The following is a 10238-nucleotide window of genomic DNA, read 5'->3' as shown; positions in this document are numbered from 1 at the left end:
TCTGGCCAGTCCTGAATAAGTGACTGGCCAGTTTCACTGCGTCGGGTTAGCGCAATATCATACTTATTCGACAAACAAGGCAAGAACATACTTATTCAGAAAAGAGGCAAGAACATGTTTATTCAAAATATAAAGTAAAAACAAACGAATTTGCAAATTAACCTTTTTAGTCAGACTTTAAATTATTAAGAATATTATAATTTTATTTCAATAATACTTTTCATATTAGAAAAACAAAATATTAAAAAAATTATTCTCTATGAAACTAAATAAAAGTTATTATTCGTAAAACAATTGTACAAAAGTAAAATTTAAAATCTGACTAAAATGGTTAATTTGCGAATTCGTTTGTTTTTACTTTATATTTTGAATAATCATGTTCTTGCCTCTTCTCTGAATAAGTATGATATTGCGCTAATCCGACGACTAGATGAAAACAATTCCCCTTTGTGAACAGTACTTTTGTCAAGTCACTGACCAGAAAATCCGATCATAATCATGATAACATTTTCTTTACAGACTTTAAATAATTCTTAAAACCAGTGACTGGCCAGTGCCAGTCACTGGTTTGAAAAATTATTTAAGATTCCACCTAGAAAAACTGGTCCACCACTGATCAGAAAAACTTGCCAAATCCTATTAAAAGAATTATTCTAGATTTTTCTAAATCTCTAGCCAGAAAATCTTGACACTATCAAAAAAAGAAACTGCGGACACAGAAACTGACCAGTCACTAAGAAAAAAAGCAAAGCACCGGTCCCATAAAAATACACTCTTAGTCAATCATTTTTAATCAGATATTAAAAATAATTTTTATGTTCCATACGGTCAAAAACAGAACAGTCTAAAGTAACTTTATATAAGAGTTATGATCGTTTCACTATCACATTACCAAAGTTTACATTTTTCTAAATTTTGACAAGATTATCAAGTCTCTGACAAGTGACTAAACAGTTTATCTGGTCATGATTTCTGATTATTACTTCTGACAAGTCACTGGCCAGAAATTCTGGTCACAATCGGAATAGAACTTCGTCACCGTGGCTGCGTGGTAACGCACATCCGTTGTGGTCTAGGGTTCAATCCCCCATGCGTGCGAATTTTTCATTCTTAGATTTAAGTGCTATTGGTAGAGTAATTGTTCATTAGTCTTAAATATTTGAATAAACACAAAAATATAAATAAATATGTAATTATAAACGAAATAAAAACGATCCGGGAAAAATTATATTTTATTCTAGATTTTGAGCAGAAAACTCTCCAGTTATTGGTCAGTAATCTAACCAGTGACTGCTAAAGCAACGCGTTACATTTCTAATCAATCACTTACCAGATTTTCTGGTCAATAACTGGACAGAATCTAGGAAAACTTCACAGTGACTGGTCATAACAGAGTTGAAATTTCTACCTGGGTAGATTACAACAACTTGATGAAAAAAAATTATGTTTAAGAAAAAAAAAACTATGAATAAATATTTATCAATAACTAATATCAAATAACCCACTATTTTTTTGTGTAAGAAAATAAAAAAATTTTTTGCGAAATAAACTGGTTGGGTACTTTTTATATGTCGCTAGGGAGTTCTTTCCTCAGCCTAATACCTCTTACAATAAAAGCTCTTTGTATTTGTATATTTGTGCAGCTGGCTTAATTAGTTTCACCAATAAAGGGGCGAAAGAGTAAGTAGATCCATTGTCGGTTTAACTAATAAATAATATTGATATGTTAATTTAAATTCAAGTTTACTTCTAAAGGATTATTTCTAAGAGATTACTCTGATTGACAAAAAATCCTAATCCCCCACAAAATTTCACACTGTATAATAATTCAGTAATTTCCAAAATGATCTAACTAACTATATTATAAATTAAATTGACCTTAGCACTTAGAGAACTCCTCCTTGTTACTTTACCGTTAACAATATTTTCACTATGGTATTTTGTTTCATGTCTTAAGTTATGGGTAACCATAACGTCACGTTATTGTTTAGTAATAAACATTAAACAGTCGTTTAATTGCCAGGACAATTCACTTCTTAGGTTACGCGTACAAAATAAATTGTAAAATAAAAAAATTAATAAAAATTTTTTAATTGTAAATAAATTGTATTTTTTTACAACTTGGTTACAATTTACCCAAATATATGAACGTCTTTCATCATTCAGTTGAAATAATACATTTATCTCAATAAGTTCGAGATACCCGTGTGGAAAAATTTTAGGGCGCTGACCAAGCGCTTAATAGACTGTCTAACGTCTTTCTAGACCCAGGGCAGACGGTCTTGTCGAGCGGCTGTTCAGAATTGAAACGAAACTTCCACGCTATCGTCTAGAATAGACCAGCGTTTCTGGTCTGATCAGCAGTGCTAGTAAATTCTAATCTACGTCTATTCAAAATTTCTCATTATATGTTATGACAACTATTCTTAGAATAATAAAACTTAATTATATTTGAAATAATTTTAATGACTTTTTTTTATATAAAAAGTATTAAAAAATATTTTAACTTTCTGTATTTTTCACTTCAACTTTCTTTAAGCGTAAGGCTTTGTGTCCCTCCCAATCTTTGGCATTGGAGATAGTAGTCTTTTTGTAAAATAAAATTTACTGCAAATCAAAACAGCCGGATGAAACTAGCAGTCGTACTCAGCACCAATCTTTAGGCGTCAACCACTAATTAATGAAATTAATAAATTAAAACTTACTAAATTTGCTATTTAGTGGATATTGATTTTCAAATAACAATACTCGATGGTTTTTTAAATCATTAAGTATTAGTAAATTTTAAGGAGAGGCATATTGGTAGATGACGCCTAAACATTGATGCTGAGTACGACTGCTAGCTTCAGCCGACTAATCAAAACACATAGATACACATCAAAATCTATTTTTTTCAGTGCACATTTAAAATTAAATTATACAGAAAACAACAACAACATAGCACATTATTATTCACGTAAAACAGAAACCACAACAAATACTATAATTCACAAACAAAATGCATCACACACTGACTGATCTAACGACGCCAAACGACGCGACGCCATTAGGCGCCATGTTACTTAACAGCTGGGCATTCATCGACGCATGCGCATATAACATCCTAGACCAAATCTAGACGGTCTTAATAACACCGTACTAGACGGACATATTTGACTTAGATTTTTTCTAATAAGCCAATCTGTTAAGTCACTGATTCGGGACTTGATGGACCGTCTAGAATTAGACGGACTTGATGATTGCTAATCGGGAAATCATTGGACTCTAGACTGCCACAATATTTTTCCACACGGGTAAAAAATAAAATAAAAAAAAATTTTTTTTAAATTAAAAATTAATCAAAAAAAAGAAAAAAAAATTAATTAATTTTAATTAAATTTTTATTTTCGAATATTATATTAAATATTTTTCAAAATTTGGTGATTGTGTAGTGGTTCGGTGTATTGTTTATAAAAGTTTAGTTAAATAACATGTTATATTTTTCTCGCGTCAACAAAATATAATTTTCTTCCAATAAAAAGGTAAACGTAATTTTTTAAAATCGTAACAAGAATAATATAAAAAATGTTATACCTAATAAATAAATAGAAAGTTTTAAAAGATATTAACATTTGATTTTATTTCTTACATATCTTGATTTTTAAATATATTATTAAATTAATTTTAATTTATATTTCGAAAACAGTAATAATTACATTATTATATCAACATCTCTGATGGTTTTTAAACATTCTTTGACAGAATATGCATTTGAAAAGTATATTTATTTGTTGTGCCGTGAATAATTTAATTTGAATTTATTTTTAATTTAATTTGAATTTTGTTCACTGTTATATTTCTAACAATGTGTTCATTGAAAATGAAAACAAAAATTATTTTCTTCATACCTCGGTCGAAAGTACGTATTTCCCGCTGCGATTTCGCAGCAGAAAGTTAAACATTTGTGCTTTGGCTGATTTTCATACCCAACCTCTATTACAGCGGGAGTAAAAGAATTCTCTGTCGGTAAAAACACCACTGTCGGTAAATAAGAAAATTTCGAGTTCAATGACAATTTAACGAGTAATTGTTATCGCAATATAAAATGAGAAAAAAAATTATCAAGAAAACTTTTTATACTTTATAAATTTATTATCCACAAGCTCTGAATATTGAAATGAACGAAATCTTTTGCTGATATAATTATTTTCAAAAATTATTTTAATAAACATTAAAAACAAAAATAAAATAATTAATAATTTTGTAATTTCTTTTTTAATACGTACCAAAATGTTATTATAAAATTGTAATAATTTGAAGAAATAATGAAAGTGTTTTCATTAGAATGTTTAGAATTTTAGAAACATAGAATTAATTTTGTACTACCAGAAAAATTCTTTTGAAAATATAATATTAATTTATCTTTCACATTTTTTTTCGTGCCTGCCCCCGACCAGAAGCACTCGCTTCGCTCGTGCATCAAATGTCGGGGCAGGCGAATATTGTTTGCAAGAGAGAGACAGAGAAAAAACCAGAGCTTCACGAGTGTCCGCTAGAGGCGTTGAAGCGAGGAGCAAAAGTAAAAAAAGATGGCCGGCTGTCAAATGAAACTCGATTGCAATTTTCTTAAAAAATAAATTACCCAGCGTACTTTCGACCGCATATAAAGAAAAATAGTATACATTACACGGGCAGAAATTCGAAAGCCCTAAACTACGCGATAATGCCCTCGGCTTCGCCTCGGGCATCATTTCGCGCAGTGCAGGAATTTCGAACTTTCTGCCCTTATAATGTAATATACTATTAGTTTCACAAAATGCATAATTGGCTATAGCGCTTCATGAAATGTCCAAAAATGTTGGACACATTGTGAAGTAAATATTTTTTTCACAATGTGGCTGCATTTCATGAAACGTCTAGGCATTTCATAAAGTGCGGTTTTTCACAATATGGCTACGACATATATATAGCTTTTCCAGTGCATGGGGACGAAACGATCGATTGTTAAGTTCGAGCTATGCTGCCAGGGACACTTACAAATTAGCCAATCAAGTTCTGATCCCCTCACGATTTACCCCAATCAGCCCGCATCCTCCCACAAATACTTTAATCCATCCATTAATCCCAAAAGATAAAACTTCCCAAAGTTGTTTCAAGCCCTTTTGTCGTCGATTCGGATACGAAAACTAAATTGTAAGAATCAAGGGGTGGAAAGAGATTTTGTCGATTCGCGTCAAAGAAAAATCGTTTTATCCTATACGAGTCATTTAATCTATGTATCTAACTTTCAAGAAAGCCAATCAACAAAAATACGATACCGCAAATTTGATACTTTCTCAATTAACTGCTTAAACAGAATTTTCCCCCAAATAGAACATGATCAGACTCATTGATTTAAAAAAGAATATAATTTTTTTATTTTGCTATTTACACAATATTAATAAAAAAGGACTCAGTTACTAGAAGCAATAGAAAAAATTATCTAAAAAACATAAATATCTCTAATTTCAGAATATACATGTTTTGAATAACATAGGAAACGAAGTTAATTTTGCCGGTCGGAATGTTTGAATCGTCTTTTGTGAGATATATAAAAAGTGAAAAATTCCCCAACGAGTGGAGGGTGCTACTTAAATTTATGCCTGAAATACCTATAGGGAGTGGACCTAACGATTTTTTACTCGTCGACTGCGAGATACAAAACGGTGGACAAACAACAATAAATATATTTTGCGTTCGCTTCGTGTATAAATATATATGTATAGGGTTTTAGAGAAGCATGGGAAGCCAACTTCCACGAGAGCACGTACGGGCATAGCTTAACCGTAATCTGACTGCACACCACCCTATTTTAACCCACCCCCTCTCTGCCCTCTCAACTTTCCCCAGTGAATAACCCCATTGGCTGTAAACTGCAGCCACCGGGAAAGGGGGCAGCATCACCACCTGACGAAAGAATCTCCTGACCTGACCAGAATTTCATTAACCTAACCCCCACTGCATCTCAAAAGAAAAGTGGATGAATTCGTCATACTTTTTGTTCTTCATTCACCCTCCTTTTATATGTTTATTTCAATTGAAGAAGTTTTCAAAATTGGGAATGTGATATATAGTAAGGACTTATTATTTAGTAGGATTAGAAAGATTTCTCTGATCGTATTTTTTAAAAAACTCGATATTTATTAAAAGAATATAACATTCTACCTGGAAAATAAATAATATGAATAAACATATTATAAAGGGTAAATATAAATGTAAGGTCAGTTAACACTAAAAGAAATGCTTTGGAAATAACTGCCAAACGTATATGGTTGGGGGTTTTAGTTTAAGCAATAAAGTGTGTATGTATGTATGTATAGCTCTCCGATCAGTGTTGCTGAACTACCTATAATTTATGGCAGTATATAGCCAGTATCGGCTCGATCATTACCAATTCTTTATGGGAAAAATATACATAATTCTAGCTGTACCAACTAAGTATTCCTTTCAGTGAAGCTCAACTGCCAAAAAAAATTTCATTGCTCTAATATTTCAAAACATCAGTATAATTTTTTGTCACATGCGAGCTGAACTTTCTTGGAAAGATACACCACAGCATCTCTACATTTACACAAAGGGGGGTACACTACTTGTAAAGCGAAAAAAGGCCTAATTGAGCAATTCCACGGGAAGTGATCTGAAGAATTTTCGATGATTTTAGGAATATTAATAATACTTACTGAATTTGTTCCCTCATATACATGGAATAAAAATGTATAAAAGTTTTTTCAAAATTTTCAAAATTTTTTAAGTTACCGCTTACTCAAAATTTTGGTCGGTTTTTCAAAAGAGGCACATAACTTTTTTCTTTGTTAACCGATTAAGATAATTTTTTTTGGAAAATACTCATAATAAGAAGCACTTTAAAGAAAAAAATAAAAAGAAAAAAAAAATTTTTTTTTTGCCCGAAAAAATTTTAAAAAAATTTTTTGAATCAAAATTTTGAAAAAAATACCTCTTCGATTTAAAAATTTTTTTTTTGTAGTTATTGTCTATAAAGTCAAGAATACTTCCTATAAATTTAATTATGGGACAACAATAACTTTACGAGAAAAAAAATAAAATGTCCAGCGCGGCATGCCGGGACTCGTGAATGTATTCGCTTATGGCGGCGCAAGTTTCGTTCCAAATCACTCTACAAGTCACAACTTTTTGCCAAAACGATTATTCTTTTTTTCTAAATCTTCGTAATTAAGTTTTCTATCGATCTCTCGAGCCCGGTTTTAAAATTTTGTTTTTAAACATTTTTTTAATAACAATAAGTTTTAAAAAAATCATAAAATCGTAAAATATATTTTTTTCAGCTTCAATCATTCAGAAAATTAATCAAAAAACCTATTAAAAGAATGTTTGAGTGTTTCTGATGTATAACAAAAGTATACCAATTTATTAAATTGTTTAAACAATTAATTGTTATTTCTTTCCTAAATTGTACTTAGGGTTAGAAACTTCTAGTTTTTTTAATTGTGCATTTTTTGTAACTAAAACATTCAAGAATAAAAGAAAAACTAAAAATTAATTATTTAAACATTGTTTAAACAATTTATTTTTTGTAAAGTTTTCAATTTACTGAACTTAAAACTAGAAACTTATTATTTAATTTATAGTTTTTTATTTTTTAATGAATTGTACTTTGAAAAAACTAGAAACTTTAGCCCTAAGTGCAATTTATGAAAAAATGGCAACAATTCATTGGCTAAACAGTTTTATAATAAATAATTTTTTATTTCTTATCATCAGTAGATGTTTTACTCATGAAAAATTGTAACAATTAAGAAAAAACTAGAATTTTCAAACCCTAAGTATATTTTATGAAAAAGTAACAACAATTAATTGTTCAAACAATGTAATAAATAAATAATTTGGTTTTTTTCAAATGTAGATGTTTTACTCCTGAAAAATTGAACAATTGAGAAAAAACTAGAAATTTCTAACCTTAAGTACAGTTTAGGAAAGAAATAACAATTAATTGTTTAAACAATTTAATAAATTGGTATACTTTTGTTATACATCAGAAACATTTAAACATATTCTTTTAATAGGTTTTTTGATTAATTTTCTGAATGATTGAAGCTGAAAAAAATATATTTTACGATTTTATGATTTTTTTAAAATTTATTGTTATTAAAAAAATGTTTAAAAACAAAATTTTAAAACCGGGCTCGAGAGATCGATAAAAAACTTAATTACGAAGATTTAGAAAAAAAGAAAAATCGTTTTGGCAAAAAATTGTGACTTGTAGAGTGATTTGGAACGAAACTTGCGCCGCCATAAGCGAATACATGCACGAGTCCCGGCATGCCGCGCTGGACATTTTATTTTTTTTCTCGTAAAGTTACTGTTGTCCCATAATTAAATTTATAGGAAGTATTCTTGACTTTATAGACAATAACTACAGAAAAAAAAATTTCAAATCGAAGAGGTATTTTTTTCAAAATTTTGATTCAAAAAATTTTTTTTAAATTTTTTCGGGCAAAAAAAAAAATTTTTTTTTCTTTTTATTTTTTTCTTTAAAGTGCTTCTTATTATAAGTATTTTCCAAAAAAAATTATCTTAATCGGTTAACAAAGAAAAAAGTTATGTGCCTCTTTTGAAAAACCGACCAAAATTTTGAGTAAGCGGTAACTCAAAAAATTTTGAAAATTTTGAAAAAACTTTTATACATTTTTATTCAATGTATATAAGGGAACAAATTCGGTAAGTATTATTAATATTGCTAAAATCATCGAAAATTCTTCAGATCACTTCCCGTGGAATTGCTCCTTTTTCAATAATTATTCTCAAATAAATCAAGAAATTTTTTTTAAAACATTTCTTAAAAGTAGTCTATATAGCTTTATTTAAAAAGAAAAAAAATTTTTGTTTACAAAAAACATGAGGTCCGGTAATCAATATTCAAAGTTAAAATTAGGGTTTTCGTTGAAAAATAAGTCTTTTAGTTAAATAAAAATATCATTTCTATTTATTTTCTTATTAACATTTATAATCTAATTTAAAATTTCTCTTCCCTTAAAAAATGGAATTAATTTAATAAAAATTTAATATTTTTAATCCAATATTTCTCATCTGAGAGTACGATTGAAAAAACTGTATTTAAATTACGATGTGGTATTATGATTTAATAATTATAACTGGAATAATACATTTGCATAGAAGATACACTTTTGATGTGAAAAAAACGAAGAAAAAAAATGAATGATGCAAAAGTGCAATTAAGACGGATGAGAGTTCTGTTATCTAGAATTTAAATTCATTCGGAATGCTAATGCCTAATTACACTAGAAGCTCTGTAATACATAAAGTTTTTGCTGTGGCTCACATGTGGGAGCTTAAAGCGGCCCTTAAATTACCCCTATTAGGAAGGGTTGAATACTAGGCGACGAGGATTTCACTGGTCGCCATTACCAACGATTTATTTCATGTGAAATATTCTCTTTAACCATTAAATTACCTTGTTGAAAATCCCCACCTCTTTTTCAATACTTTCTCTTCACAATTAGTCTCTTTTGTCCCATTATTTATCCAGAAAAATATATATCTACTTTATCACTTTAGAATTTTTATTATCATTGTTTCATTTAAATTGTATATATGTGGACGTCCACATGAAAAGGGCCCATTTTGGCACTATTGGAGTTATCTATATGGGCGTATTCCTGGCAAAATTTGAAAAATTTTAAGTGGTCTTAGAACTTTTTTGGTTAAAAATTCGCTGAGTTACGGAATTTCAAAATTTAGAACGCCAAAAACCTCATTTCGAGAAAAACGGAATTAAAGATTGCGATACCAACTAATTGTTGTATCTCTGGTTCTTCTTAGAAGTTATTCAGATAAGAATTGTTTACAGTCCAGGTTACCTAAAAGATTAAAAACCAATAGGTTTTAAATTTTTAAACCCACCCCCCTTCTTAATTTTGAAAATACGAAAAACCGACAATATGGGCCCTTTTCTAAAATGGACAGTTTTTCTATTAAAAAACCATTTTTCTACAAGATTAATGATTAGATACAATTTTATAGTGTCATTTGAAGAAAAAGAATAGACATTAAACTTATTTAAAATTTTTTGACAGTCTCTATTATAAAAAAATTGACGCAATATCCAAATTTTCATTTCGACAATTACGAAAAAAAAGACTCTAACATCAATATCTCTGGTTCTTCTGAGAAGTTATTCAGATAAGAATTGTTTACAGTCCAGGTCACCTTAAAGATGAAAA

This window comes from Leptopilina heterotoma, unplaced genomic scaffold (assembly GCF_015476425.1).
Source record: "Leptopilina heterotoma isolate Lh14 unplaced genomic scaffold, ASM1547642v1 Lhet_74, whole genome shotgun sequence".
Lineage (NCBI taxonomy): Eukaryota > Metazoa > Arthropoda > Insecta > Hymenoptera > Figitidae > Leptopilina > Leptopilina heterotoma.
Note: the sequence above shows the minus strand (reverse complement) of the source record.